Genomic DNA, 7742 nt, shown 5'->3' on the forward strand with positions numbered 1-7742 from the left:
TCCCCGGCCCAGTCTCTGTGCCTCCCCAAGCCCCTCATCCTCCAGGCTCCTTGTCTCCCCAGCTGGAGTGACCTCTCTGTGCTCGGAACCCAGATGACCTCGGGGTCTGTGCCTCGTTGGGTCCTCGGGGCCTTCGCCTGACTTCCGGCTATTTGCAAGCAACCCCAGCCTCACCCCTCAGGGCAGGACTGGCGCTCGGGGTCAGAGCAGGCCCCGGGCTGGCCCCAGGGTGAGGAGCTGGCCGCCCGGAGGGCTCTGCTGCAGGCTGGATGTCAGGGTCAAGGTGATTGTCCTCCGTGGATGCCCGGCTTACGGATGTGGGGTCCCAGTCGGCAAGGGTGGAGGGGAGGAAGCACCGGGGGAGGGAGGAGGCAGAGACGGAGCAGAAACGGAAGAGAACAGCGGAAGTAGGTAGGAAAGCTGGGAGCAAGGCGCTCGCGATGACAGGCAGTACTGCCCCGCGGAGCGTGTGCGTGAGTGGGGCCTGGTCACCACGGAGCCGCGTCGTCCTCGCAGAGCACGGGGAGCAGGCTTCCTGGTCTCTCTGCCCCAGCTGTGGCCACAGCTCCAGGCAGGTGCCAGCCCCATCCTGCCCTCCCCAAGTCCAGGCCGATGCCGGCCCACCTCCAGGACTGGCCCTTGTCTCGAGGGTCACCTTAACAGGATGTGCCTCCCCGCCAGCCAGAAGGAGGGGCCCGAGCCTCAGGCCCCAACAATCTTCTCATGGGGGGGGGGTGGGAGTGGGGGTAGGAACCCCGTGAGGCCTCTTCTCCTCTTTGCTTGCTCAGGAGCAGCAGGACGGGGGCAGAGATTTGATTTTGCAAACACACCTTCGGCTGTCGCTCTGCGGGGTGTCCTGATTTCATGCTCCGCGCAGGGCTCAGGGTGCTCCCTCCTCCCCCTCCTCCCCGCAAACGCTGCTGAAGAGGACAGAGGGGCCCCGAATCTCCACGGCCCACAGCGAGCCCTTGCCCTACCTGGGGGGCTGCACACATTTCCATGCAGCGTTCTCGAGGCACCGGCCTGGTGAAGGGCACCCCCCACCCCGCCCCATGGAGGATTCGGGTACTCTGGGGCACTAAAGCCTCATGAAGGCCTTTTGGGGCTCCTCCTCTGGCACCTGAGGCTGGATCCCTGCCCCCCGCCAGCACTTCTCATCAAGATGAGAGGCTCCGGCTTGTGGAACTGAACGGGAACAGTCCACAGATTCTGCCTGCCGCTCCCACCGCATGGATGAAGAAACAAGGCCGGGGGCGTTCTTTGTCCTCCCCCAGGAACGGCCCACAGCGGCCATCCACATCACAGCAGCTCTGTTCCAGGGAGGTGCGGGGCTGGCGGGGGTGGGGGAGGGGAACAGGCCCCATGAGACCCAGGTGCCTGGCGGCCTGTGGGCCACCCGCCTCCAGCCACCACCAGCCTGGACCACACCCCAGCTGTCACCTCATCCGTCCCCCCGGCTGTCCCCTCCACGAAGGCGGCAGGAAAGGTTGGAGACGGAGCACTGGATGGGGAAGCTGGACAGACCCAGAACACCCCCAGGGAGCCTGGACTGGGCCCTTCCTTCCTTCCTCCCTTGTACTTCATTCCTTGGGCCCCAGCGTCTACATTCGTAACAATGAAACTGAGGGCGTCGTCTGGGCACCTCGTGGGGCGCCTCACTTAACAAGGCATCGAGGGGTTAAGAATCAGAGGTACCCCTGTCCTGGATTGGCGGGCCACACACAGGATGGCCAGTCGGCTTTTCACGTCGTGCGAACAACAAGTTTTGTGTGGTATAGATAGGTCCCAGCGTTCGCTGTGTAGCTGTGATTTAAATGTAGCTGAGCACTCTGTGTGTTTATCTGCTAAGTCTGGCAAGCCCCGGCCCCCCGCCAGCCCGCCAAGGCTCCTAGGGCAGGACCCGGCCCACCAGTGTCTGCGGCCCCCGCGGACGGGCGCACGAGAGAGCGGGTGAACGGCACCCCTCACAGGCTGCAGGTGCCAGTTAACCAGCAGATTGGCTACGAGGGCGTTCGGCAACGTCCACTCGTTCCTTAACTCCCTGAGCGGAACAGATAACGGCATCGAGAAGGGAATGAGGCCGGCAGGGTTCGTGCCCCGCAGAGCCGCCGGCTGCCACGGAGAAGATGGCACGTGAGACGCCCGTGGTTTCGAGTTAGGAAGGAAGACTGTATGCTGACAGCTTATTTCTAAAAGGGTGAGATTTCAGGGGCACCAGGGCGGCTCAGTCCACTGAGCGCCCGACTTCGGCTCAGGTCACGATCTCGCAGTTCGTGGGTTCGAGCCCCGTGTCGGGCTCTGTGCTGACGGCTCGGAGCCTGGAGCCCGTTTCAGAGTCTGTGTCTCCCTCTCTCTCTGCCCCAGCCCCACTTGCGCTCGCTCGCTCGCTCTCTCAGAAAATAAAATAAACATTAAAAAATTTTTTAACAAACGGGTAAGATTTCTAAGAGCCTCACTCGTCTGGGCTGCGGTGAGGCGGAACGTGGACAGGGCCTCCTGGTCCCCTCCCCAAGGCCCGTGATGGAGACCGCGTGTGTCCCCAGGAGCCATGGCTCACGAAGGTGTCTCATCGCTTACCACGTACTGGTCAGGGCCCAACGCTCAGGAGGGGTGGTGTGGAAGAATCTAGAGAGAATCCTATGAAGCTGTGGGCAGGGCTAGAAAACCGAGGCCACGCCCACGGGAGTGCGGGGAGCCAGCCCCACCGAACCCACAGGAGCTGTGGCCTCCGGCAGGGGAGAGGCCACTCAGGGTGGCGAGACTTAGCAAATAAAAATACAGGCCCAGATACATTTGGGTTTCAGATCAATGATTTTTTTGCGTACGAGAATGTCCCCAATACTGCATGGGATATACTTATACTAAAAAAAAAAAAAAAAAAAAGATTCATTGTTTATCTAAAATTCAAAATTAACCAGGCATCTGGGCATTTACCTGGCAGCACCAACAGGGAAGGAGCTGGGGAATAAACGCCCAGACCCGTCCCTCATCCCCGCACCTTCCATTGGCCCAACCAGGCAGAAGCCAGAGAGAAGGGAGCTCACGGCTTATGGGTTCGAGCCCCACGTCCGGCTCTGTGCTGACAGCTCAGAGCCTAGAGCCTGCTTCAGATCCTGTGTCTCCCTCTCTCTCTACTCCTCCCCCACTCGAGCCCTGTCTCTCTCTCAAAAAAAATAAACATAGAAAGAAAGAAAGAAAGAAAGAAAGAAAGAAAGAAAGAAAAAGAAAGAAAGAGAAAGAAAGAAAGAAAGAGAAAGAAAGAAAGAAAGAAAGAAAGAGAAAGAAAGAAAGAAAGGGAAAGAAAGAAAGAAAGAAAGAAAGAAAGAAAAAGAAAGAAGGAGAAAGAAAGAAAGGGAAAGAAAGAAAGAAAGAAAGAAAGAGAAAGAAAGAAAGAAAGAGAGAGAGAAAGAAAGAGAAAGAAAGAAAGAAAGAGAGAAAGAAAGAGAAAGAAAGAAAGAAAGAAAGAAAGAGAGAAAGAAAGAGAAAGAAAGAAAGAGAGAAAGAGAAAGAAAGAAAGAAAGAAAGAGAGAAAGAAAGAGAAAGAAAGAAAGAGAGAAAGAGAAAGAAAGAAAGAAAGAAAGAGAAAGAAAGAAAGAAAGAGAGAAAGAAAGAGAAAGAAAGAAAGAAAGAAAGAGAGAAAGAAAGAGAAAGAAAGAAAGAAAGAAAGAGAGAAAGAAAGAGAAAGAAAGAAAGAAAGAAAGAGAGAAAGAAAGAGAAAGAAAGAAAGAGAGAAAGAAAGAGAAAGAAAGAAAGAAAGAGAGAAAGAAAGAGAAAGAAAGAAAGAGAGAAAGAGAAAGAAAGAAAGAAAGAAAGAGAAAGAAAGAAAGAGAGAAAGAAAGAAAGAAAGAAAGAAAGAAAGAAAAAGAGAAAGAAAGAAAGAAAGAAAGAAAGAGAGAAAGAAAGAAAGAAAGAAAGAAAGAAAGAAAGAAAGAAAGAAAGTGTGGGAATGTAAAATGGTGCGGCCACTATGAAAACCATTATGGCAGGTGTGTCAAACAATTAAACACAGAATTCCCACATGAGCCAGCAACCCTACTTCTGGGGACACATTCAAAAGAACTGAGAGCAAGCACTCAAACAGATGTGTGCACACCCACGACCCTGGCAGTGTGATTCACAATGGCCAGAGGTGGAAGTCGCCCAAGTGTCCACCGACAGATGGCAGATAAACAAAATGTGGTCCATCCACACCACGGAAGAGGATTCAGCCTTAAAAAGGAAGGACATTTCAGGGGCGCCTGCGTGACTCAGTCTGCTAAGCATCTGACTCTTGATTTCAGCTCAGGTCACGATCTCACAGTTTCGTGGGACTGAGTCCCCGCTGGGCTCGTGTGATTGAGCCCTGGGTCAGGCTCTGTGCTCACAGCACAGAGTCTATTTGGGGTTCTCTCTCTCTCTCTCTCTCTCTCTCTCTGCCCTTCCCCAATTCACTTCTATCTCAAAATAAATAAATAAACTTAAAAAAAAAAAAAGGAAGGACATTTCAGTAAAATCTACAACATGGGTGGATCTTGAGGACTTTATGGCCGCATGCTTCTACTCTACAAGGTCCCTACAGTCGCCAGATTTAGATTTAGAACGTCGCCCCCAGGGCCTGGGGGTAGGGAGGAATGGGGAGTGAGTGTTTGATGGGGAGAGCGTTTCGGTTTAGGAAGACAGAAAGTTCTGGAATTGAACGGTTGTGCGATGACTGCACACCAGCGTTAACGTACCGAACTATACGCGTAATACGGTTAAAGAGGTCAATGTGATATTGTGTGCATTGTACCACAATCTTTAAACAAGGAAAGAAAGCATCTCTTCTGCGTTAGAAGAGTGTTCATCTAAAAAGTTAAAATGGGAAGAAGGGGCTGAGCACGCAAAGGAATGTCGTTCGGTTATTTGGAAAATCCGTTTGTAGCCAAAGGAGCATTTTCTCGTGCTGTTGGGTAACAGCAGCATTACGCTAACGAGATTGGCGTCATTAGAAATGTTTCTAGAAATTAATCATAGAACTGAATTTGTAGCCAGGGCACCATAGTGTCACCACCCCAGAACTCTCCCACGTTACTACAACCAGTGCTCACTGGACTTCGTGAGACCAAGAACAACACTTAGCCTAATGAGTACACCCCTTTGTCCACTGATACCTTATTCTTTTCTTGCCAGATCTTTCCTGAGAAGATCTTTCCAGAACGGCTTTTGTTCATTTATACGCTCATCTCAGTGGAAAGAAAGGTATCTTCTTAATTCATCTGCTCATTGCAAGGACTGGTAGAAAGTCCCTCTTCCCATGTTGGGCTCCACTCTTCCGGATCTAGGTCAGCTGGGACCTGGAGTCTCCCCACCGGGGTTCAACAACTTTACTGAAGTCCTGCCAGGCCCGCTGTGCTGGGCAGAGCAGGCCGTGTACAGGAGAGAAAGAACCTGTACCTACCTCTGAGAAATTTCTGATCTGGTGATGGAGAAGGCTCGCCTATAAATAACAGTAAAATAAGGAAGACCATTTTTTAAAAATCTGTGTTTACTTATTTTGAAAGAGAGAGAGAGAGAGAGAAGAAGAAGAAGAAGAAGAAGAAGAAGAAGAAAGAGGAAAAGGAGGAGGAGGAGGAGGGGAAGGAATGAGGAGGAGGGGCAGAGAAAGAGAGGGAGAGAGAGATTCCCAAACTGGCTCTGCACTGTCAACGTGGAGCCCAATGTGGGGTGTGAACCCACAAACCGTGACATCATGACCTGAGCCAAAATCTAGAGTCACGTGCTTAACCAACTGAGCCACCCAGGTGCCCCCAAGGAAGACCCTTTTATTTGTACCCCGGTCTGGGGGACTTAAGGAAGAGATGCAGCCAGACAACAGGATCAGGGATGTGCTCACAACGTCACAGGAGAACATACGCGAACGGTCACAAATGAGAAGATGGCCGACGTCACCAGTGGTCAGGGAGATGCAAACTTAAACCACAATGAGTTACCTCTACACACACGAGAGAACGGCTGAGCTTTTTATCTAAGTGCAAAACCCGATACCAAGAGTTGGTGAGAATGTAGCCGAACTGAATCACTCACGGGAGGTGGTTCGAGCACACAGGAAACCACAGTAACTTGGGAACTTAAACAGACACCTACCATACAACCCGGGAATTTCACTTCTAGGCATGAACTCAAGGGAAATGAAAGCTTTTGCCAGGACAGACACTTGCACAGGAATGTTCACAGCAGGTCTATTCACGATCGCCCCAAACTGAAAACCCAAATGTCCATCAAAAGGGAGAGGGATAGGGGCACCTGGGCGGTTCCGTCAGTTACGCGTCCGACTTCGGCTCAGGTCATGATCTCACGGCTCGTGAGTTCGAGCCCCACGTCGGGTTCTGTGCTGACAGCTCAGAGCCTGGAGCTGCTTCGGATTCTCTCTCTCTCTCTCTCTCTCTCTCTCTCTCTCTCTCTCTCTGCCCCTTCCCTGCTCATGCTCTGTCTCTCTCAAAATAATAAATTAACATTAAAAAAATAAATAAAATAAAAAGACAGTATGTCATGCCCTGGGATAATATGCAGAAATTAAAAGAACTTGATTACTGATACTCACAAATACATGAATCTCGAAATCATTATGCTGAGTGAGAAAAGCCAGAGGCGAGAGTTTATGCCCGGAGTCTGCTCGCATGAGACTCTGCAAAAGGCAGAAAGAAGTGTGGCGAAAAGTGCGGGCAGAGAGAAGAGGGAAGGAGGAGCCAGGAAATCTGGGGTGATGCCAATGGTCTTTACCTTTGCTGCCATGGCAACGCTCACAAGCCTCAACTCACCAGGGCTCCTGGGTGGCTGGGTCGGTGAAGCATCTGACTCAGGTCATGATCTCACAACTTGTGGGTTCGAGCCCCATGTCGGGCTCTGTGCTGACAGCTTGAAGCCTGGAGCCCGCTTCGGATTCTGTGTCTCCCTCTCTCTCTGCCCCTCCCCCGCTTGCGCTCTGTCTCTCTCTCTCAAAAATAAATAAACATTTAAAAAAATTTAAACAAGTCGGAACTCACCAAATTGTGTCATTTAAATGGGTGCAGCTTATCGTACGTGAGTTATACTTCAATGATGTAACTACGTGAAGGTTACAGGAGCATATGAAGCCACAAGAGCAAAAGAAGAGGAAGAAAAACAAATAGAAGATGTCAATACAGGTTCTTTTAATGTTTGCTTATTTATTTGGAGAGAGAGAGTACGTGCAGGGGAGGGGCAGAGGGAGAGAGAGAGAGAGAGAGAGAGAGAGAGAGAGAGAGAGAGAGAATCCCACGCAGGCTCCAAGCTGTCAGTGCAGAATCTGACCCGGGGCTCGAACTCATGAACCAAACCATGAGATCATGACCTGAGCTGAAGTCAGACGCTGAACGCTTAACCGACTGAGCCGCCCATGCACCCCCCGCCCCCGCCCAGTACAGTTTTTTAAACCACTTTATGGAGGTATAATTGATATGCTAAAGACCACACATATTCAATGTACACAATTTGATGAGCTTGGTGTCGGTACAGGTTTTAAAAAGAGAGTCCGCAGAGGGTGAGTGTCTGGGCTGGGCCTGATACCTGGGCGGGCAGAGTAGGGAGGAGGTCATTCCAGAAGTGGAGGGGGCAGGAGAGCACGTTGTGGGGGGGGGGGGGGGGGCTCCGCACTCTAGCGGTGGGGGTCCATCCTTAGGCGTTAGGAAACGTTTGCATCCTACCCAAACCCGATAGGATTAGTGTCCTTAGAAGAAGAGGCGCCAGGAGCTGGCTCTCTCTCTGCG

The sequence above is a fragment of the Panthera tigris genome, chromosome B4, assembly GCF_018350195.1.
Source record: "Panthera tigris isolate Pti1 chromosome B4, P.tigris_Pti1_mat1.1, whole genome shotgun sequence".
NCBI lineage: Eukaryota > Metazoa > Chordata > Mammalia > Carnivora > Felidae > Panthera > Panthera tigris.